The sequence below is a fragment of the Nyctereutes procyonoides genome, unplaced genomic scaffold, assembly GCF_905146905.1.
Source record: "Nyctereutes procyonoides isolate TBG_1078 unplaced genomic scaffold, NYPRO_anot_genome, whole genome shotgun sequence".
Classification (NCBI taxonomy): Eukaryota; Metazoa; Chordata; class Mammalia; order Carnivora; family Canidae; genus Nyctereutes; species Nyctereutes procyonoides.
In genome coordinates, this window is record NW_026575139.1 from 22,250,965 (window position 1) to 22,276,116 (window position 25,152).

A 25,152-nucleotide genomic window follows, 5' to 3' on the forward strand; every position below is an offset into this window, starting at 1 on the left:
TTAAAAATATAACCAACTGCACCACAGAGGCACCCTTGGGTCCTGTACTATCTTATTAGTATTCATACTTTATTTTGTCCCTTTAGTAAACATGTTTGGTAATTCAAAGATGAAAAGTAATAAACTATTTGAATAATGCTGTTACAGAAAGAGGGAGACTTTCGCAAAAAACGAACTTTCAGTTAATACACAGTATTATTGTGCAGTAACTCTGAAAGCTTGTTGTACAGATCATCAACCAGTAGCTTAGGAATGTCACTGTATAATGTGTGAAAGCTCACTAACCCTTTATGTAGTTTTTCCATGTACATATCGTTTCCACATTAGGACCCTGTCTTGTTCCTCCTTTCCATCTTAAATTTTAGGTGCCTGTATTAGGAACTTAGAGTCAGTAGTTGTTTGACTCGCTTACTCACAAAATTGTTAATTTATCTTCCTAAAGTAGAATATAAAGTCCATGAAAACATGGAGTTTTGACCATCTTGTTCATTTTATTCCTTCTGTTTAAAACCATGTTTGGCACATGCAGTAAATGCTTGGTGGATGGTTAAATAAATAATAATTTGTTACCTTGAAAAGAGGCATTGTAAGAGTTAATGACCTATGATTTAGTCCTTTACTATATTCTTTGATAAAGAGAGGTGAGGGACATGGAAGTGTATCAGTTTCTGTTACGTACTTGGTGGAAGGTTATTAGGTACTATCTTGTTTATAAATCAGCACATTTTGAAGTTAAGGTTTATGAAGGTGACTGGCCACTAGAATTAAAAAACAGTAATATGACAAAACTTGGTGGTGATTAGTCGAGGAAACATGGAAAGTTGCAAGAGCACAGCTGTCCCACCACACCACCATGTAGGGGTGCAGGAACAAGAAGCAGAGGTGTAAGTGTATTCAGCACTGTGGGGCTAGCTTGTCAAGGCGAAAGGAGAACTTGGCACTGCTTCCTGGGATGAGAATGGAGGTGGGGAAGGGAGGGCTTCTGTACTTTGTATTTAATATTCTGTACTGCTAGAATTTTATTTTACCGCATAAATATGTTACTTCTCTGAGAGTAAAACTTTTGTTATTAGATTCCACACTACATGAATAACTTACATGGAAAAATCTTGCTTACAATACAGTTAAAAGTAAGACTTATTAAACATATACACAAATATTACAGGGCTGATTGATAAGAAACGTTCTCATCTCTCTTTTTTTTTTTTTTTTTTCGTTCTCATCTCTTTTGAGGGAAGATGTGTTGCTTTGTGGTGACCAGGGTGTAGAGCCTTCAAAAAAAGCTGCAGCACATAAAGGAAGTGGAGATCCATTCCCTGCCCTACTTTGTAAGCCTTTTTCTTCCTCCTAACCTTTCCCACATTCTCCCTCCAGTTCCTGTCCTTTTCCAGAAGAAAAGGACATGCCACTAGATTGATGAGTAGACATTGAAAGGCATCTGACCTCAGAACTGAAGTGAGTGATGGAATAGTGATGGCATGTGTGCTGCCAGGGTGATTGTACCGTAAGTGGGCATACTGAGTTAGAACAGGCTGGCGAGTAAAAAAAATAACATCAGGAAATTCTGACAAATTCCACTAGACATTTGAAATTCTAGCTTTCACTTCACACACACACACACACACACACACACACGTCCAAACAGTTAACGGAAATTTAACTGTAAGATCTATTTATGAGTCAAGGCAAAATATGTCTGAGCAAAACCACTAAAATTATGCTTTTCCATTTTCCAGAGCTGTGCTTGACTGTATTTTATTTCTGGCCAAAGATGAAGTTAATAACATGCATAACACCCAGCTTAGTGTCTAATGCCCAGTAACCTTTGGATAAATTTGCCAGATGAATGAATGTACACATGAGCCATAACTATTAGAAAATGAGTGGGGGGATCCCTGGGTGGCGCAGCGGTTTGGCGCCTGCCTTTGGCTCAGGGCGCGATCCTGGAGACCCGGGATCGGGTCCCACGTCGGGCTCCAGGTGCATGGAGCCTGCTCCCTCTGCCTGTGTCTCTGCCTCTCTCTCTCTCTCTCTCTCTCTGTGACTATCATAAGTAAATAAATTTAAAAAAAAAAAAAAAAAAAAAGAAAATGAGTGGGTTCTTAGGGCGCCTGGGTGGCTCAGTCAGTTAAGCATCTGCCTTTAGCTCAGGTCCTGATCCCAGGGTCCTGGAATGGAGCCTCACATTGGGCTCCCTGCTCAGTGGGGAGTCTGCTTCTCTCTCTCTCCTTACCCCTCTCCCTCCCTGTGCTTGTGCACTCACTCGCACACACTGTCTCTCAAAAATAAATAAATACGATCTTAAAGAAAATGAGTAGGTTCTTAAAGTATGTTGCTTAAATAGATGAATGTTAAACCAAATGGCCAAATGGTGGAACAATATAAATAGATAAGTGTTTTACTACAAAAATTTTCTTTATTCTCAAAAAATTTTATTAATTTTTAATTAATTAATTAATTAGAAAAAGAGAGAGCGCATGCACGCGTGCACACACAAGCCAGGGACAGGGAGGGAGAGGAAGAAGGGAGAAGCAGAATTCCTCTGCTGAGCAGGGCTCCTGTCTTGGGGCTCCATTCCAGGACCCTGGGATAATGACCTATAAGCCAAAGGTAAAGGCTTAAGTGACTGTGCCCTCTACTAGGTAAATTTAAAAATAATGACAAGTAGGGTGTGTGGGTGGCTTAGTAAGCCTTCCACTCATGTCATGATCTCCTGGGGTCCTGGGATGGAGGAGCCCTATGTCTTCCTCAGGCTCCCTGCTCAGTGGGGAGTCTGCTTCTCCCTCTGCCCGTCCCTCCTGCTCATGCTATCTCTCACACAAGTACACACTCTCTTTTGCTCTTAAATAAATAAATTTTTAAAAATGACAGGTAATTTTCCAGAAAACTATACTTTTTGTACTTTTTAATTTTGAAAGAAGTGGGCCTATTTAGGTGGCTGTTGGTGGAGGAGAAAAAAGGAGTACCTTGGGCAGATTGAGGTTTAATTAAAATTAGTTTTAGCTCATTTGAATTAATTCCTATAATAGACTTGTTAATGAGTTGTTAAATGATCATCTTGAGAATCCCAGGAACTGTCAGAAATTAATTTAGGAGAACTGAGAAACTTAAAAAAAAAAAAAAAAAAGAAAGAAAAAACATTCCAGGAGTCCCATGTTGAAGCAGAACTGTTAAAGAAAACAGAGTCTTTTTGGGGAGGTGGGGTGGGCATGGGGAGAATTTCCTGCTTCTCTGCCGGAGGCTGACGGCTTTTACATTTGCTTATGTCTGGTGGGTGGGCTGAGCCTGGACACCCCTCTCCACATCCTGTGCTTTCTGAGCTCAGGACTGTGAGGGTTACATTTTTTTTATTACTATTTATCTAATTTGTTTATTTCACTCTTAGAAATGCATGTAAATAAAAATCAAGTTTTCTAATAAACAGTTTTCTTCTTAGAGTATAGCTTAGCAGTGTATCTGACACCAAAAGTCAGACTAGATTACTTCCTTTCTCATAACTCACTGCCTAGGATGCCGTTAAAAAAAAAATTGGATTCTACATTTATAAAACATTTATCAAATATCTAGTCTGTGTCCTGTGGTGGGTTTGCAGTTGAGCAGTGCAAGGTTGAACAATACATAATCTCAGCCTTTGAAAAAACTTACAGTCTAGTGGTGGTAAAGATAGGATTCCAGAGAAGGACTCGTGTCAGATACATAGGCATATTCTTCCTTTGTTCAACTTCTCTTTTTCTCAGGTTCCTCCTTCTGTCTCCTCTCCAAAAAGCTCCTTCCTCACCACTTACCCGCCCCCCAATCTTTAACTTCCTTAAAGCCAGCTAATTACTTGAAGCAAATTCAGATTTTATTAATTTTACATTCCTTATCAGTCTCTCTAGGCAGATTTTTTTCTTTAGAGGCTTATCACTCTAAAAAGAAAAAAAAAAAGGAAGCCTATCACTTTAGTAAATTACGGCAATCAAAGAAAAAGACTTTCCTTTTGTCAATTAGCTTTGTCATTATCTAGCCCAAAGGGCTTTTTAACCAATGGCTTAAGCCTTCTAAAATCAGCAAGCACTATGACCACTTTATTTATTTTTAAAATTTTATTTATTTATTCATGAGAGACAGAGGCAGAGAGAGAGAAGCAGGCTCCATGCAAGGGAGCCTGATGTGAGACTCTATCCTGGGACTCCAGGATTGTGCTCTGGAACTGAAGGCAGGCGCTCAACTGCTGAGCTATCCAGGCGTCCCATGACCACTTCATAGTTGAGGAAGTTTGAGCCTGCAAATGGTACAAGTTTTCTCAACATCTTGTCTCTGAATAGAAAGAACATGGCCTTCTTGAACTCCATCTCCTTCTTCTGGAAGTTGCATTAGTGATATTTAGCATTTTATTAAAACATTTTACTATAACCTCTTCCTAATTTTCTGATTTCTGGTCTGCTAATTTTCCAAAACACAGCTAATTGAGTTGTAAGTAATCAGCCATACAAATAAATGAAAGCCCTTTGAGGGCATTTACCTGCCTTCCCTTTCTATGGATCAGTAACCCCTTTAGCCTCCCTCTCTGCTTCAGAAATCTGTTTAGAATACTCAGGAGCTTCTGTTGCGCAGGTCTGTTTCTTCTCCTGGTCTCTTTCTTCCAAATCCAAATGCTAATAAAAGTTTCTCACCACAAGAGTGGTGTCTCTTTTTGTGTCTTGTTTCAGAGTTTGTTTAAAACTAGCTATTAAGATGTCCACAAGCAAGCAGGCCTGGCAGCTAACCTTTGAACAAATGTAGACTTGTTCCTTTAGTAGAATATTGTTCTTAATACAAAACATAAAAAAGGAGTTTGAGGTTGTTGCCCTAGGACAGAAAAGGAGACCTGTACTAGATGTCCCTGATTGTGAAGATTTAGTAAGATGTTATAAGGAAACTAATTCTTAATTAAAGTACTGTGATTCAGAGTTTGTTTTTTTAGGATTGAAGTGGATGAATTTTACCTTAGTTTTATTTCATAATCGAATTTACTTTGAAGATTTTTTTCTCCCATAATTTGATTTATTCAGTTACTGTGTAGCTGAGACTTATAACCATTACTGCAATCTATTCTAACTATGACTTGCAATTTGTGAACCTTATCACCCAGGTTCTGTTTTGTTTGAAGAAGAATAACTTTCTAAACTTTAACATGATTAGAATTGATTTCCCCCAGAATTATTTCGGAGGATCTTGTCTAAGAGACTTGAGCCTAGTTTTTCATCAGTTTTGCTATTTATTGCTATATGAATACTTAATATGTGTAGACAAGTAAGATATATGGACTCTGTTCTTAACTGCTAAAGACTTGCCAGATTTGAGAGCTTTCTGAAGAAGAATTGATTTGGAAGAAAAAAAAAGGCACCTATGTTTTTTTAAATTGTCTAAATATTTTACTCTGCCTGCTATCTACTTTGGTGGTGGAATGTGGAGCAAGGTTCAGAAGGACCTCGTTCAGGTGTACTCTTGTAAGCCCCTGTTCTCAAACTTTGTCCATAGACCATGTTGTATCAGAGGTACTTTTAGTGTGGTGGTTCCTGACCTTGCTTCAAAATTAGAATGCTTATGTCAGGGCCCCTTGCACACCCTGTGACTATCTGGGAATGAGGCCCCTGCAGGGTATTATTTAAAAGCATCCCAGATTTTAACATGTAGCCAGGGTTGAGCACCACTGTTACAGAGCTTTCTTGAAATGAGAATTCTAGTCCACTCTACCAGACCACACTGAGTCTTAGTGGACAAGGCCTAAAATGTGCATTCTAAAGAAAACTTAAACTAATTTTTAAAGGCTACCTTTTTGTTTATTTGTTTGAGTTTGTTTACACAGAAGAGAACCAAGAACTACTCTACTGAGAGGTGGTAATTTGGGAAGGAAAGGAAATTGAAAGCCAGATATATGGTCTCTTTCTTTTGAAAGAAAAATAAGGGACATGTTGGCTTGTGAAACAGGAACTTTGTGGTAAAACTGTGTTGCCAGTTTTCATCATTTTTGGAAATCTGGATGCCTTGATGGTTTCTCCTAGAGAGCTGATGATCTTTGCTGAATGAATCTGTGGCATAGGTGGAGAAGGCAGAAACCAATTAGGAAGGGAGAAAGATAACTAAGAATTCAGAGACCCGTGGTTGGCTCTTTAAGTCTGGTTGCATTTATTTTTGTTTCACTTTTTTTTAATGGCCTACTAATTCAGGATCAAAATTTTTAGTACATAACCTACAAATGGCCTTGCCCATTATAAACTTTTAAAAGCTCAATACCAATTAGCTTGTGAAAATTATGGCCTTGTCTTCCACCTCTGCAACTGTTCAGTTAATTCAAAGCCTAGACTTTACCAGTGATTGTCTTATTTGCTGACCCTCCTCATCTGAAGATGGGTGCTTGAGCATAGTACACGGATTTCCTCATCCCTGTAGTTTTTTTTTTTTTTTTAAGATTTTATTTATTTATTCAAGAGAGAGAGCACATGAGCAGGGGGAGGGTCAGAAAGAGAAGCAGACTCCTCACTGAATAGGGAGCCTGATGCAGGGCTTGATCCCAGGACCCTAGGATCATGACCTGAGCAAAGGCAGGCACATAACTGACTGAGCCATCCAGGCATCCTCTCATCCTTGTAGTTCTGCCTGAAAGTAGCTTGTTATGTGTTCCAGCCCCAGAGAACAGTAGGATAGGATAGTCTTTGGACAAATGAAGACTTTCTGTCCTGACAGTGAGCTGGCACCCTTTAAAACTCAATTCCTTAATTTTTCAAAGGCACTTGGCCTCCTTTCTTCCTTTAGTTTAGAGCCCTCTGTTTCTGGCTGTGCATTAGCAGCCATTCTTTTAAAGTTTTGATTTCATTGAATTAACAACTTTAAGCCTTGGCCGTTGCTGCTTGATACACATCCTGTGGCAGTGCTCACGAAATCCTAGTTTTTGGCATTGAAACTAATTAAAGGATTAAGCTAAGACTAGTGAGAGGGTGATAAACGGTACTTGAGAGTCACTCACTGTGCAGTACTTGGTGTTCACAAAAACTGCTCTAGTTGTAGATGAGAGAAATAGCAGTGGTAATATAGGAGAGTAAAGTCACATACTTGGCCACATTCTTGTAGGGAGACAAAACAAAGTAGTCTTTGAAACAGTGTCCCTAGGAGAGAGAGAGGCAGGCTGTCTGCTTTGATGTTCATTAGCCTGACAATTGCCCAAGCTGAGCACTTTATCTGTTGCCAGGCTAGCAGAATAGGGGCTACTTTTACTTTATCTGTTGCCAGTCTAGCAAAATAGGGGCTGCTTTTAGGAGATGGTGAACCAAGCTCCGACTCATTTTGCTTCAGTGGTAAACAAAGTTACTGAGCTCCTGCTTTCTGGAAGTCCTTTATAAATATCCCTTTTACAAGACTAAACTGGAGCATGAAAATAGCTTGTAAAGAATGAGTTGCAGGTAACATTTATTTTCCTATTCCTTGGGTCTCTTAAAGACCTTAAAAATGTTCTAGTGCAATTTAACTGGTACTTAAGGAAGACGTGTTACTCAAATCAGTCTGCTCTGCCTTTCAGCTAATATCTTTTTTATTTATTTTAGGTAACATTTCTAGATAATCTACTTTATCCTTCTTTCTCTGAAAGCATGTGAAAAACCTGAACTTAAATTCAAATTCCAACAGTGTGGTTTTAAAAATAGCATCACTGTTGGTTTTTTTCTTTACACATCCCATGCTCTCCTCTCTCTCTCTCTCTCTCTCTCTCTCTCTCTCTCTCTCTCTCACCCTTCTTTTTCTACTCCTATTGGGTACTTTAAGATATTTTTAGGCATAGTGATCTTAATTTTAGTCTACAAGTTGAAATTCTGCAGGTGCTCATGTAGAAGTTAAAGAACAAAGGAGTACCTTTAACGATGGTTGATTTGTGTGTTTAGGCATTCTTTTGTCCCTTTTTCTCCTTTCTAGTGAGCTATGAGAGCCTGCTTTTCCTGGTACATCCCGCCTGGGTACTTGTGACAAATGTACAATTTATTGATCTAGAAAGTACTGTGATGAGTGAAAAGTGTGGTCTGCTGCCTTCTCCACCCACTTTAGAACTGTCCATAGAAGGTAACCATTGATAATTAAGAAACATGAATGAAGGAGAGATTGCTGCTTCTTTAGGAAGGAAACTTGGATGACTTAGTTAAGAATTCATTCTTGTTTTGCCAGCCTCTGCACTCAAGGTATCATCTAAATGTGAAAAAATAAAAATATGAAGTGGAAACTCCTTTATGGTTTAACCTTGTTAACTATCAATATATTTCCGTTGGCATGGAAATCAACTTGGGAACCTACATACTCATAAGATTCATAAGATAAGCAAAAGTCATCAAAATTTTAACAAGTACCAAGCATTTGCTTCTATTTATAGAAAGGTTTTCTTTTTTTCCATTAATGGATCTTTACCTTCACTAAACTTATCATTCAGTTTTTAATTCTTCAGCATACTCTGTTCTTGGAGGAATATACGGAAAGTATGGCCACAAGATTTTTTGTTCTAAGATACTTGCTGCTATGGGTGATTTGAGTAATACGTACTATTCAGTGATTTGTAAACAACACCTTGTCAATAGCAGGGTGTCATCTTTCCTGGAGATTTAGAGTGCTATTTTTTTTTTCCATTGATGAAGAGTAAAGGAGATACCTAGTCGTTTTTATATTTGGTATGGGGAGAGGGTCTTATCTCTTGTTTATAACAAAACTATTTAAATGAAATACAATAATTGTATGGATTAGTACTCTTTCCAATTCTATGCTTTTTCTTTAATGTTAACAGTGGGGATGGTGGGCACCTGGGTTGCTCAGTGGTTGAGCGTCTGCTTTTGTCTCAGGTCATGGTCCCAGGGTCCTGGGATCAAGTCTCACATTAGGCTCCCTGGAAGGAACCTGCCTCTCTTTCTGCCTCTATCTCTGTGTCTCATGAATGAATAAATAAAAATAAAAATAAAAAACCAATGGAGATGGTGACCATATGGGGAAAGAAGTAGAAAAAAGATAGTGGAAGATGACTGGCTTTAACAGCAGTTAGAGATTTTTTTTTTTTTTAAGATTTTATTTATTCATGAGAGACACAGAGGGAGAAGCAGGCTCAATGCAGGGAGCCGGATGTGGGACTCCATCCCAGGACTCCAGGATCATGCCATGGGCCAAAGGCAGGCACTAAACTGCTGAACCACCCAGGCATCCCTAGAGATTATTTTAAACATCTAAGTAAAAGTGTAGCCATTATTTGAGAAAATGTTCTATTAAGTTTCTCTGAGTTTCCTTGGGCTTGGGATAACTTGATCAGATAAATAGATGGCTATTTATTGGACAGGATCCCAAGCTTCCTGAGGCATCAAAGTTGAAATCATCATCATAAAGCATTTGCTGGACTTTCTCTATTTGGTATTTTTATAGAGAGGAGGAAGGAGAATGGAAAAGAGAGATATTATAAGAAATTGGCTCACATAGTTATAGAGGCTTACAAGTCTTAAAATCTGAATTTGGCAAGCTGGAGACCCAGAAGAGCTGATATAATTCTAGTCCAAATGCCATTAGTCTTGAGACCCAGGGAGAGCTGAATCTTATTAGTTCAAGTATGAAGGCAGAAAAAAACCCTGATGTGGGGGTTTTCAAACCCTGCATGACTGGCAGTAAGAATTCCTTTTTATTTGGAAGCACCCATTTGTTCTTTTGAAGCCTTCAAATGATTAGATACGGTTGACCCACATTAGGGAGGACAATTCTTTTTTTTTTTTTTTTTAAAGATTTATTTATTGTAGAGAGAGAGAGAGAACAAGCATGGAGGAAGAGGACAGAGGGAAAAGGAGAAGAGGGTCTTAAGCAAAAACCATACTAAGCGTGGAGCCTGACGCAGGGCTCAGTCTCACAACCCTGAGATCATGAACCCCAAGAGTCAGACGCTTAACCAACTGCACCATCCACCCTGGGAGGACAGTCTACTCAGTTTTTCTCAGTCAGCCAATTCAAATGTTAATCTCATCCCAAACATTCTCACAAAGAAGTACACTCAAATTTATGTCTGACCAAATATCTGGACACTGTGGCCCAGTCAAGTTGACACATAAAATTAGCTATCGCAGCATCCTCAGTTGATTAGCCCACTTTTTTGAATACTAAAATTTGCCAGCCAAATTTTCAAGGCTCAGTGGAAGTAAATAAGTAAATAAACTCTCTTCTAGGCCTGACAGTTTTTTCCCCCTCCATTTTGTGCTCTGTAGTGAAGACTCAGTTTTCGGTTCTAAACTCTGGTTCTCTATAAATGTAAACAGTTTTTACAATATTAAGTTAGTTAACTTTATACTTTAGTTTCTGTTTGTCAGCTGATTTTTAGTTGGTCCCATTAATGGTATTTATACCCTGGGCAGTTTGGTAGAAAGTAGATCATCAATAACATGAATGAACATATGCAGCTCAGGGATCAGTCTTAAGGATCCAAAATACAAGGTTTTTAATACCAGTTTAAATGTACTCATCTATTCATTCATTATTTTGTTTACAAGACTAATACATGCTTATTTTCAAAACCCAGGTAATTACATGTATGTCACAGAAAGTACAGTCCCTATGATCATATGTCCTTGGATAATCCATGTCAATTGTTTAGAATATAGTTTACAGATTTATTACTGTTACTCCTTTTTAGCAATAGCAGATAAATAACACCACTTGATTGATTAGAAGAGTTTGGTAATTATGGGAGGGAAGAAAATGAGAATAGTTAACTGCTTTTTTAGCAGTTACTGATGACAGTTTTGTTCTAGGGTTGTTAGACTTTACTCCATAATTTTGGCAGAACAAAAAAAAAAAACAGATGAATCCTGCTAGGGTACCTCCCATACCCTATGTATTTACTAGTGCTTAAAAATAACAAAAGAGAAAGAAATCTCATTGTGAGGGCTGTCAGCTTGTGAATTCTCCGTAAATGGGGGCACTAAAAATGCCTAAACAAGTGATCATATCTAAGTTGGCTTGAATGTTAGAATCTTATCATTATGGTAAGTGAAGTGTTCCATTTGTTCCACCATTTCATGTGGGTCCCTTCATCTGACAGCACCCCATATAAGGCTAATGGATTACAATGTTAATTCTCTGAAGTATTTTAAAAATGAAACAAAATAAAATAAGCCATTCTTTTCTTTGTTAATTCCTCCCCATAGTTTAAGAATTGGTGAGAGTGGAGTCTAGCCAGTTGCCTTCCTCAGCTTTAAACCAGCGAGAATTGCCCTGTGCCTTGGCAGAACACAGGTGACTCTTGGGCAAGAGGCTCTTTATCTGTCTTGACTTGAACATTGGTGGTGTCATCTTTTTCTGTTTTGTGTTCTGAAAAACAGTTTTGACCTATATGTGATGGCCAACAAATGTGTACAAGTGACAGAGCTAATACACAGGTAAGCCACGGATTATGCCAGGTGTTCATATGTGCATTTCATGACTTCTGGAGGGTTTCCTCAAGGCATTGGTTGAGAACTCAGTAATGATCAGCAAGAAATAGGATTAATTAGTGAAGGCCTTTGATACGGTATAAAGCATCACAGATGTCACTGCAGCCTGGGAGTATTGACCAGTAATTGTGAAAAGAGTAGAAGAAACAGTGTAATTGCCAGGAACCTGCCACAATTACAGGGGATCCAGGAGCAGAAAGAGTCTCTGTTCCTATCTGAAAGTACATCTCCATAGGATTATGCTGGAACACATTTGCTTATAGGTCCCTCACTCCTCCTGAAAGGGGTTATTATGTCCAGATCATGTAATCTCTATACCTAGAATTTTTGCATTTATAAGCGCAAAATACTTGAAATGAAAAATAGGCCATGATAAGGCATTGCTTGGGAAAAGTTACCTTTGACAGATGAAAGTGCTGCTTTGGATTGAACTTGTTCGTTCTGTAAAGTGATTACAAACAGACCTTCTTAGTTAATTTTTGCTTATTCTCGGATTTTGCATGTCTTATATATTTTTGGTTTTACAAACAGATTATCTGTAGCACATTTGTCATCATAATCCACCTCCACAGCTAAATGTGTGTATCATTTCCCCTAAATTCGTGTTACTCATTTCCCCTCTTGGTGGAACTGCCATATGTGGACTTAAACCAAAATTAAATGTTAGCAATAAGGTAAGTGCTTTTAAGATAATAAAATATATTTCAAATTCAAATGGAGACTTTCTTGGTTATCTGATGCCATTGCTGCTGTACATCACTCTTCTCCCATCTGCACAGTTTAGTTGATAATATGTTAAATTAATTTTATTAGCAGAGAAGAGCTGTGTCTGTTACATTTTTATCTTTTTTAGTCTTTAATGCATATTATTCCTCTAATTGATACCTGATCTTTAACACATCTAGAGGGAGCTTCTTACTACCTCCTCTATTTATTTGGTTTTGGCTTTTTTTTCATTAGTTTAAGACACAAGGTTTCATTCACCCATCAATCACTTTTTGACTACTTCCTGTGTGCCAGCCATGAAAAATGGCATAGTAGCTTCAGAAATTTCTAAAGGCAAAGCATTCAGTTTGTTTTAATTCTCAAAATAAGCAACATTTTCTCAGTATTTCTACCTCCTAACCCCTTCTATGTTTTATTTTATTGATTTTTATTCTGTCCTTTTTGGTGTCTGATTACGTTGTGTAGTTAGAAGAGTCAGTTGGCTTGCTTTTTTCTCTTTTTACTCAAGATCTTTAGTATCTCCTTAGAACACAAAGTATATATACTCATCTATTTCTAGCTTTTTTCTGATTTGAAGAAAGAAGAATAAAGCCTTAAAATATTGTTATAGGTTTTGGGGAATATATAAGTTTTAAGTGGTGCTTTTAAAAGAACCCTCAAAAATTAAAACTAACAGGGATCCCTGGGTGGCGCAGCGGTTTAGCGCCTACCTTTGGCCCAGGGCGCGATCCTGGAGACCCGGGATCGAATCCCACGTCGGGCTCCCGGTGCATGGAGCCTGCTTCTCCCTCTGCCTGTGTCTCTGCCTCTGTGTGTGTGTGTGTGTGTGTGTGTGTGTGTGTGTGTGTGTGTATCATAAATAAATAAATAAAAATTAAAAAAAATTAAAACTAACATAATTACTTTAGTGCTATGTCTTATTTAGCTGCAGACCTATAATACCACTCTTAGTATAGTTGTTTCAGAAATCTTAATTTTAAATTAAAGTGTGTTTACAAGACCAAAAAAATATTGTTATAGGTAAAATAATAAAAATAAATTCTTATACAATAAACATAAAATAATTGAAATAGTTTTAAACACCATGTACAAGGCATTTTATTAAGCAGTTTACCTGTATTCATTTAATCCTTGAAACAACCTTACAAAAGTAGATGCAGTCATCATTGTCATCATCAATTCCATTTTGCAGATGAGGAAATTGGAGTCAGAGAGGTTAGGTGACCTTACAGCTAGTGGATGGTGGAGCCAGAACACAAACCGAAATAGTCTGACTTCAGAAGTGTCCATGCCGCCAAAGAACCAAACTAAAGCTCAAGATTGAAATTTAGGAGACAGTAGAATTATTACTTCCTGTCTTTCTCAGACCTGCTTTTACTGCTTTGATGTCTTGCTTCAAAATGGCCGCCTAATGGTTTCAGATTTTAAAATGTCAGCACAGTCATCTCTGTATGCCTGTTCCAAATTATGGGAGAAAATCTGGAACTAGAGACCTAGTTTCATCCCTGTTACGGTGAGGCATGCTTTTTAGAAAATAAGGGCATCTGCTTGCCATCTTGAATACTCCAATTGCACAGGTAATTTGCCTCATCAGGATGGTAATGGATGATGTGATAGCAGAGGTAGGGGAACACTGGCTAAAACTAGCTTTGGAAAGTCAATAGTATGGTCAATGATGTAACATATGAGGTATATTTATTAATTGTAAACCTTTGTGTGTTATGTGTTTATATATTGGTAATGTCATCTGTGTCCTGTGTTATGTGTTAAGAGCATGCTAAGGGATTAAAAAGTGAAGAACTAGAAACAGTGAGGGAAAGCAAGAAGATCCTTCATTTCATCTTTGAAAGCTAAGGCTAAGCTACAGGGTCAGATTGTGAAGTACTGTGGAAGATACAAATGGCCTAATTTTAAGGGAAAGATACATGAGTAGAGGGAAGTAATAATAGTGAACATGTTATTGTGTTTACTGTGTACTGAGCACTGCTCTGAGTTTGTAATTAAATTCTCAGAACAAGTATTAGACACAGTTCTCCTTCTTTTATAAAATGAGGCAGCAGAGAAGTTAAGTTGCTTACCTGAGGTCAAAGAGTTACCAAATGGTAGAGACAGAATTTGAACCTGGACACCCAGATTCAAATGTCAGAATGCTTTTTGTGTATGAAATACTTCAATATTTGTTTGCCTTAGTGTCATTGAATATAGGTAATTCTGCTGTGGAATCCAAATTAGTTTGAACACATAAAAGGGTTTCCATTTTCTCAGAATATTCCAACTCGAATGTTTGTATATTCTTGAGGGAGGTGCTGGTGGGAAAACTGTATTTGCCCTCAGAGTTTGCAGTTTGTTTTTAAGGGCAGGAGACCACACATGAAAGGTGTAAAAAAAAACAAAAATATATAAAAAGAACAAATTAATGACGTACAAAGTAGAGGTATGTCTTCAGAGGTGCCAGGAATTTTTCCATAACCTAATTTTTTTTGTCCACTTCTGTCCATCTTTCATAGTGCCCTCGATTTCTTTGGAGTTGTTCAAGCTCAGAAGTACATAAAACATTGGTAGAAAATAACAAAAATAAATTGCTCGTATTTACTGATTTGTATGAATTTCATCTAAACTGCAGAAAAATTGTCCAGGAATTTCTGTTAGTAGAGCTGTGTATTTGAAAGACTTAGGGTTTTAAAAGGTGTGGACTTTTTTCAGAAGTTATCCCTTAAGTCTTGTATACATAGAAAAAAAGTGACTTTGGGATAAATTATATTACATTCTTCAGAAACAAAAAAAAAGTATTGTTTACACCTGACATACAGGCTGGAAGATTGGGGTGAAAAGGGAATGATTGACTGCTAATATGTGCTGGTTTCTTTGGCAGGGGGGCAATAAAAATGTTCTAAAATTAATTATTATGGTGGTTGCATAATTTGATAAATATACTAAAAATATTGAATTACATGTTTTAAATGGGTGAACTGTATAGAACATGAATTATATCTCATGGAAAAAAAAAACTTGATCTCTAGTGAGTGAACATTGTGGTAAAATATACATAACATAAAAGTTAACATTTTAACTAATTTGGGGGTCTGTAATTCACTGGCATTAAGAACCTTTTACAGTTTTGTGCAGCTATTATCACTGTCCATTTCCAGAATCTTCTCATTATTTTCCAAATAGTAATTAACTCTTGATATGCCAGTCCAAGTTTGGAAGCAGTAGTCTTGACCTACTCAATTTTATTTAAAAAAAAATTTTTTTTAAATGTATATATAAAGTGTTTTTTTTTTTTTAAAGATTTTATTTATTCATGACAGAGAGAGAGAGAGAGACAGGCAGAGGGAGAAGCAGGCTCTGTACAGGGAGCCTGATGTGGGACTCGATCCTGGGTCTCCAGGATCATACCCCGGGCTGAAGGTGGTGCTAAACTGCTGGGCCACCGGGGCTGCCTGACCTACTCAATTTTAAACGTTTAGACTTTAAAAATACTTGCTCCCCCCCCCCCAAATTGAGTTTTGTTTCTCTAAGATTTTTAGCCCTTTCCATTTGTTTCCCTTCACACATGCATTTTTCTGTTGTGTTCCCTCAGATAATAGTGTCACTATTTACGAAGTTGTCCAAACAAGAAATTACTGTTGTATTTTCTTTGCTTTTCCATTCCATATATTTAATCACCCAGAGCCTTTAGATCGTGTGTTCTGAATATCTTTTAACCTGTCCATTACTCTGTATCCCCACTAATATTGACTTGACTTAGACTTCTGTCTACTTTCACATGGATTTAATGGTCATAGACGGATTGGTCAATCAAAAATGATTTGGAAGAATTAAGATAAATAAAGAATGCTGAAAAATCAGGAATAGGAAACTTCCATGCAGTAAGTTCCAGTGCAGTGTGATGACTCTTAGATTCATTCCTTCTCTGAGCATATTGGTTTCCTTCCTAATCAAGATTCATTCCTTCATTAAATATTTATTTGGTACCTTCTCTATGCTTTAAAGATTTGTAACACTTCTGTTTACTTCAAAATATATCCCCATCTACCTTTCATACCTATTGCTGTCACCGTAGTCTGAGCCACCATTCTCTCCCATGCCCTCTCTGTTTCTGTCCTCACCTCCATTTAAATGCAACACTCAGGGTGATATTGGTTTTTTGGGGTTTTTGTTTGTTTGTTTGTTTTCAGGGTGATATGGTTGAAACATAGGAGATCTTATCAATCTTCTGATTAAGAACTCTCCTGGGGCCTTTTGCTTCTCAAAGTCAAAGTCAGAGTCAGAGCCTTTCTTAGGGTGAAGATGGCCTTGTGATCTGGCCCCCTCTGGACAATGTATATCCCAGACTCCCTTGACTGGCTAGGTTCCAACCATTCTGGTTCACTGTGCCCTAGGAAATGCCAGGTGTGCTTTTTGCTTCCGGACCTTCACACTCTATGGAGATAGTACTTAGCTCATCCAGGTCATGGCTCAAACATCACTTGAGTGAGATATTTATCTTGTTTGTCCATCTCCCACATCAGAATGTATGCTCCACTCAGGCAGTTTTGTCTCTTTTATTCCAGACAGTATATCCAGGGCCTAGATGGCTGGCACATACTGGGTAGATACTCAGGATTCATTTGTCTGTTTTCCTAGCATGAAATACATTCTTTCCTTTTTGTGTAGTCTTCCTGGTGAGATTTTTATCTTTGGTGTAAAGATTATGATGCTACTTTTGTATCTCCTGTATTTCTAAAAAAATATATATGCTAAGATAAATCTTTATTTTCATGTACTAGATTTTTTTTAAGTTTTATATCTTAAAGTTAGAGAAGGCTTCAAAAATGTTAGTAGTCCTCAAATTCAACTTCTTTAGGTGTTTACTTTTATTTAAGAAATCCTGATTCAAAACCACAATGAGATACCACCTCACACCAGTGAGAATGGTGAAAATTAACAAGACAGGAATCCACAAATGTTGGAGAGGATGTAGAGAAAGGGGAACACTCTTGCACTGTTGGTGGGAATGTGAAATGGTGCAGCCACTCTGGAAAACTGTGTGGAGGTTCCTCAAAGAGTTAAAAATAGAACTACTCTACGACCCAGCAATTGCACTGCTGGGAATTTACCCCAAAGACACAGATGCAGTGAAATGCTGGGACACCTGCACCCCGATGGTTATAGCAGCAATGTCCACAATAGCCAAACTGTGGAAGGAGCCTCGGTGTCCACCGAAAGATGAATGGATAAAGAAGATGTGGTCTGTGTATACAATGGAATATTACTCAGCCATTAGAAACGACAAATACCCACCATTTGCTTCGATGTGGAGGGACCTGGAGGGTATTATGCTGAGTGAAGTAAGTCAATTGGAGAAGGACAAACATTATATGGTCTCATTCATTTGGGGAATATAAAAATTAGTGAAAGGGAATAAAGGGAAAGGAGAGAAAATGAGTAAAAATATCAGTGAGGGTGACGAAACAGGAGAGACACCTAACTCTGGGAAATGAACAAGGGGTAGTGGAAGGGGAGGTGGGCGGGGGGTTCGGGTGACTGGGTGATGGGCACTGAGGGGGGCACTTGGTGGGATGACCACTGGGTGTTATGCTATATGTTGGCAAATTGAACTCCAATAAAAATTTTTTTTTTTAAAAAATGAGAATCCTAAAAAAGAAAAAAAATCCTGAAGCGGGGTGACATGGGGCCGATGAGCTCAGCTACAGGTTTTCTGAGATCACTGAGATATAGGTGGCAGTTGGGGGAGTGAGAGGCAGAGCCTGAGGTAGCAGCCCAGGCCTTGTGTGGCCTGGGCCATCACAGGCAACTTGGGGCATGGTGCTTCGTGAAAAGCAACCCAAGGGTCTTCACTGAACTCATTAAAGGATTTGGTTGCCAAGGAGCCCAAGTAGAAGAAATACGAAGTTTAGAACCTGAGAATTTTGAAAAGTTAAAACCACTTGATGGGTTAGGTTTTCTTTTCAAGAGGCAGCAAGGAGAAGAACCAGCAGGCTCTGTAGTACAGGATCGCAGACTTGACACAGTTTTTTCTTTTGCTAAGCTGGTAATTAATAATGTCTGTGCTACTCAGGCCATAGTAAGTGTGTTATTGAATTGTATCATCAAGATGTCCATTCAGGAGAGATGTTATCAAAGTTTAAAGAATTTTCACAAAGTTTTGATGCAGTAATAAAAGGCTTGGCACTCGGCAGTTCAGATGTGATTCAACAAGTGCACAACAGTTTTGTCAGACAGCAAATGTTTGAAACATTCAAGACATCAGCAAAAGAAGATGCTTTTCACTTTGTCAGTTATGTTCCTGTAAATGGAAAAGATTGCATCAATTAGATGGAATAAGAGAAGGACCGACTAGTTTCGGTGCCTGCCATCAAAATGGCATCAGTGAGACCAGTCATAGGAACAAAGGAAACAAAAGTACAGTGAAGGTGAAATTTGATTTAACTTAATGGCCGTTGTGTCTGATAGAAAAATGATATATGAAGAGAGGATAGCAGTTACAAAGACAAGGAGAGACAAGACAACTTATTGAGGAACCCATGGATACAGATCAGGGCAATAGGTTAAATGCTATTCAGTCAGAGGTTACCCAAAAGTTAGATGCTTATTGAAGAAGTAGTACAGAAACTAAAGAGATTTGAAATATCAGAAGGCAGCATAATTATCTGCCTTTCATTATGGAATCATTAAACACTTTAGTAGAAGAATACCAGCAGTTAAACCACTAGTAGAAAAGGCAAAAGAAAAACAATGCAAAGAAAGCACAGGAAACCATTAAGTATAAAGAACTTTGAGCAACATCCCAACTGACTCTGCCTGTTTGGCAATAGTAACAATCTGTCTTGTCATTAATGCATGGATTCTTTCCCTACCTGTATTGTGTGCATGTAGTGCATATTAAGTAAAAGTGATATTAAGAGTGCTTGTCCAGGGTGCCTGGGTGGCTCAGTCAATTAAGCATCTGCCTTCGGCTTAGGTTGTAATCCCAGGGTCCTGGGATGGAGCTGAATCAGGCCCACTACCCAGCAAGGAGTCTACTTCTCTCTCTTCCTCTGCCCCTCCTCCTGATAGTACGCTCCTCTCTCTCAAATAAATAAAATATTTAAAATAAAAAATGCTTGTCCAATTCCATTACTTGACATTGGATCTGAGAACTTCTGATGGTTCTCTGGGTATATACTATCATAATGAACCTAGAAATTGTACAAATGATATTCTCTACCTGTAATTGTTATGATTAATCTCTCAATCTTTTAGTTCAGTTGCATGCTTAAAATGTGAGATCTTGATTAAACTGGATCTCTTTCTTCTCATCAATGATGAAAAACAGTATTTGTCTTTGATATCTAAACATTTTGAGGATTTTGAAACTGAGTTTTATCTTGAGAAGATATGGTTTTAATGCTCACTTGAAAAAGAAGTATAGTTTTTAGTGATTTTCAGCTGCTGCCAGTAGAGAACGTAATAAACATCCCAATTTTATTTTAGCAGACTTAAAAAAAAAAAAAACTAAAGCATATTGACAGCTTATAGATATGCACAGTTACTTTTAACTGTTACTCGGTGAACTTAATATAAATTGGTCATTTTTCTCAAATCTGAGCTCTTTTATTTATTTATCTTTAAAGATTTTATTTATTTACTCATGAGAGACAGAGAGAGGCAAAGACATAGGCAGAGGGAGAAACAGGCTCCCCGCAGGAAGCCTGATTCTGGGTTTGATCTCAAGACCCCTGGATCACTACCTGAGCCAAAGGCAGACACTCAACGACTAAGCCACCCAGGTGCCCCTGAACTCATTTGTTTTAATTGATTTAATTAATTAACAGTATTGAATTTGATGAAATAGTTCATCATTTATGCGGAGTAAATAATATGGTGTGAAACAAACTTACATGTTCTATTGAGACTTTTGTGGGTGTATATATTAAAAATAAGTAGCAATTTTAATGGGGATTCAAATTCATTTGTTTACCTTTGGGCTCCCCAAAACACCAGAGACTTCAGAATATTTTTTGTTACTGTTGGTTATCAAATCTAAGTATTCACTTGCCAACCCACTTCCTCTTTCTTCAAAGAAGTAAAAGTTATTTTTAGAACCCTGATTTCCTGATTAGATGGAGTCAGGAATCCCAGCAATTCTATTAAAGGATCTGCTTGTACATGTAAGGAATGTTCTATTTGCCTAGGGTTTATTTAGTTCAGGAATATCTTAAGTCCTAGGACAAGTCCAGCCTTCCCTAAACTGTCTGCATCTACTCCCTTTGCTCAGCTTTACCTTATTTATTTATTTATTTATTTGTTTGTTTATTTATTTATTTATTTATTTATTTATTTATTTATTTAGCTTTACCCCTTTTAAAATAGAAGCCAAACCCTCTACTTTCCAAAAGAACCCATCCTTCTAATTTATCAAAAGCATTAGTTCTAAGAAATTAATATTTTGCCAGCATTACCATATTTGATGGTCAGAATTTCAGATTTCAGTCTTTCTTAGAAACCACAGTCTGAAGAGAACCTGTTTTACATGCATTGATAATATTATGCTCACCCAGAAGCGTTTAAGCTTTTTTAATCCCAAATTGACCTCTCTAGCAAACCCTTGTTCCTGCTGCAGCCCTACAGAACATCATTTTAACTTGTTCTCTGCTGAGTAGTTCTGTATCCCACATCACACGCTGGTAATTCCAGTTGTAATGAATGCCCCATAGCCCTCTGGAAGGCAATCGTCCATTCTAGGCAGTGGGAACCAGACTTGTTGACATTACTTAGTGGCAGCCTTTCCTGAGCTGCTCCCTTTTGTAAAGTATGTAGAAGAAAAGCCTAATACTAAAACATCTAGAGAAAAATGACTGTATGAGGGATCCCTGGGTGGCGCAGTGGTTTGGCTCCTGCCTTTGGCCCAGGGCGCGATCCTGGAGACCCGGGATCGAATCCCACGTCGGGCTCCCGGTGCATGGAGCCTGCTTCTCCCTCTGCCTGTGTCTCTGCCTCTCTCTCTCTCTCACTGTGTGCCTATCATAAATAAATAAAAAAAAATGGATTTGGGCTGCATTTAAAAAAAAATGCCTGTATGAGAATGAAAGCAGATGCACAGGTGGAAAAATAAATACTTTAATGGTTAGTATTGTCTGATTTGTGCTTTTATTCATATAGTCATTTAAAAAGAGAAAGGAAAGAAAGGAAGGGCCAGGCCCTTTATGCTTTCATTTCGCGCCTCAGGGCAAGGTTTAACTCCATAAGTATTGTTTTCATAACACTTCCCTGCCTTAGAAGTTTGTAGAACACCCAGCATGGAAAATTTCAATATTTTTCCAGGTTTGTTTTAAATAACAAAGGCTGGCAAGAGAATGCCTGACACCACCTCATAATATCTAGATGGTTTTTTTGGTTTTGTTTTTTAAGTAAAAGAGTGGTTTTTTAAAAAAGGTGATTATTAAATAGTAGTTGGATATATTTAATAGTATAAATTGAAGGATCAGAAATTTGATCACATTGCAGTTTTTTTTTTTAATTTTTATTTATTTATGATAGTCACAGAGAGAGAAAAAGAGAGAGGCAGAGACATAGGCAGATGGAGAAGCACGCTCCATGCACCGGGAGCCCGATGTGGGATTCGATCCCGCGTCTCCAGGATCACGCCCTGGGCCAAAGGCAGGCGCCAAACCGCTGCGCCACCCAGGGATCCCACATTGCAGTTTTTTTTTTAACTTCATTTGATTTTCCAAGTATATAAATGTTTATTTTTAATTTATTTAAGTATTAAGATTCATACAATAAAGTGCATAAATCTTAGGGATACACTGAACACTAACAGTGAATATACACCTAGTTCAGTGAATACACACCCAGATCATGACCTAGAACATTTCCAGTATCCCAGAAGGCTGTCTTGTGCCTCTTTCCAGCCTGCATTCCTTGCTAAAGATAATTTTGACACTGTTTTGACTTCTATCACTATATATTAGTTTTGCCTTGAACTTTTGAATCTGGTGTATTTTATTCATCATTATGAATGAATGAATTATGAATTATGTCTTTTGAGATTCATCTGCATATTTGGGTGGAACAGTATAGTTCATTTGCATTGCTGCCTAGTACCAAACCATACATATTGTTTGAATGTATTACCAGTTATCCATTCTACTGATGGACGTTTTGGTGGTTTCCAGATTTGGAATGTTACTAAAAGTAGCACTCTTGTACATGTTTTTTGGTATACAATTCTATTGGGTGTATATACCTAGGAATGAAATTGCCAGATCATAGAATAGGCCTATATTTAGGTTCAACATATATTGCCATTTTTACAAAGTCCCAGTTCACAATCTCATTAGCAAAGCCTGAGAGTTCCTTGTTCTTGTCAACACTTGGTATAGCCTTTCCAACACATTTTTTAAAGGATTTTAAAAATCCTTTCGAGAGAGAGAAAGAGCAAGAGCATGCACCAGCAGGCAGGGAGGGGGAGAAGAAGACAGAGAAGCAGACTCCCTGCCGAACAGGGAGCCCAACATGGTGCTCGATCCCAGGACTCTAAGATCATAACTTGGGCCAAAGGCAGATGCTTAATGGGCTGAGCCACCCAGGTACCCCAACCTGGGCAACACATTTTAATATATTTAAAAACATATTTGCATTAGGGGGAATTAGAGATGAAAATGGAGAAAAGAAGAAGAAACATTATTTATTCTTAATTAGGAACTGTATCATTTTAGAGCACCTGGGTGACGTAGTGGTTGAGCATCTGCCTTTGGCTCAGGTCATGATCCTGGGGTCCTGGGATTGAGTCTCACATTAGGTTCCCTGCAAGGAGCCTGTTTCTCCCTGCCTCTCTCTCTATGTCTCTCATGAATAAATGAATAAAATCTAACTACAACAAAAAGGAACTACATAGTTTTTATTAAATATTTTTATTTCTTCCTTTGCCTTGCTCTCAATATTTTGGCAATATTTAATGCATCCTACCCAAGAAAAAAGATGTGCAAAAATAAGCAGGAAGAAGACCTAACATGATGGAAAGATATCCATGCTTATTGGTTGGAGGACTATTATTGTTAAGATGACAGTACTTCCCAAGTTGATCTATGGAGTAAACAATATCCCTGTCAAAACCCCAGATGCCTTTTTTGTAGAAATTGGCAAGTGGATCCTGATATTTGTATAGAAATGCAAGGGGCCTAGAACAGTCAAACTTAAGGGAAAAAAAAGTCACATGTTCCAAAGCTGTAGTATCAAGATAGTGTCATATTGGCATAAATATAGTTACACAGACCATGAAATACAACTGAGAGCCCAGGGGCGCCTGGGTGGCTCAGTCAGTTGAGCGGCCAACTCTTGATTTTGGCTCAGGACGTGATCTTGGGATCCTGGGATTGAGCCCCACGTCAGGTTCTGCACTCACTGGGGAATTTGCTTCAGGATGCTCTCTGCCCTTCTCTCAAAAAAATATGTCTTAAAAAAAACACAACTGAGAGTCCAGAAGTAAACTTTTTAATTTATGATTAGTTGGCATTCAACAAGACAATCACAGTCTCTTTTAACGAATGATTCTGAGACAACTGGATATCTACTTGCAAAATAATGAAGTTGGGTCCCTACCTCCCACCATATATAAAAATAACTCAAAATGGATCAAAGGCCTAAATGTAAGAGCTAAATTTACAAAACTCTAGAAGAAAATATAGATATAAATCTTTATGATTGTGGGATTCGGCAGTGATTTTCTTTCTTTCTTTCTTTCTTTCTTTCTTTCTTTCTTTCTTTCTTTCTTTCTTTCTTTGATTTATTTGTGTGTGTGAGAGCAAGTGAGTGAGGGTGGGGAGGAACAGATGGGGGGGGAGAGAGAGAGCGAGTCTTAAGCGGATGCCATGCTGTGTGCAGAGCCTAACTCAGGGCTCAATCTCATGACTCTAAGATCACAACCTGAGCCAAAACCAGGAGTTGGATGCTCAACCAACTGCACCACCCAGGCACCCTGTAAATACAATTTGCAGTATCTCTTAGTTATGACACCCAAAAGAACAAGCAACCAAGAAAAATAAGTTTTACTTCATCAAAGTTTTTGTTCAAAAGTGAAAATACAGTCCTCAGAATAGGAAGAAATTTTGCAAATCATGTCTGATAAGACTCTATCAAGTATTCAGAATATAAAAAGAACTTTTACAACTCAACCCAAGTAAAATGGCCCGATTATAAAATGGGCAAAGGATTCAAATATTTCTCCAAAGAAGATACACAAATGGCCAATAAGCAGAAAAAGAAGCTATTCAAACCTGTTAGACATTAGGTATATGCAATGAAAACCACAGGAAACCACTTTACATACACTAACGTTACTAAAAAAGACTATAACATTGTTAGGATCCAAGAAATTGGAATGCTCCCATATCACTGGTGGGAATGTGAAATTGCCCAGCCACTTTGGAAACAGTTTCTAGTTCCTCAAAAAGCAGACACCATAGAGTTAGCATATTACCCAGAAATTCTCTTCCTGGGTATATTCCCAACCACATTGAAAACTTGTCCCCATAATTTGTACATGGACGTTTCTAGCAGCATTATTCGTGACAGCCAAAATGTGAAAACAATCCAGTGTGTGCATAAGCTGATGAGTGAATAACAAAATATGGTGTATCCATGCAAAGACAATTAAAAAAGAGTCAAGTACCGACACATGCTATAACATGACACATGCTACAACACTGATAAACCTTGAAAACACCATGTTACGTGAAAGAAGGAAGACACAAAAGGCTACATATTATATGATTCCATTTATATGAAACATCCAGAATAGGCAAATTCATAGAGACAGGAAGTAGATTAATGATTGCTCAGGGCAGTGGGGAGAGGAAATGAGGAGTGATTGCTAACAGGTATGGAATTTCTTTGGAGATGATAAAGGTGATGAATTACATACTGGTGATGGTGCACAACTTTGTGACTATACTAAAAACCACTGACTTGTATATTTTAAAGGGGTGAA

At 37.9% G+C, this 25,152-nt stretch overlaps 1 protein-coding gene and 1 pseudogene across 1 annotated transcript in view; both read left to right on the top strand.

The window, feature by feature from the left end:
- The window catches only part of SPTLC2 (serine palmitoyltransferase long chain base subunit 2), a 111,017-nt gene that overhangs the window by 61,663 nt on the left and 24,202 nt on the right, over positions 1–25,152 (top strand). The gene's annotated exons all lie outside the window — the stretch shown is intronic.
- Positions 814–18,961, top strand: LOC129496295 (ubiquitin carboxyl-terminal hydrolase isozyme L5-like; annotated as a pseudogene).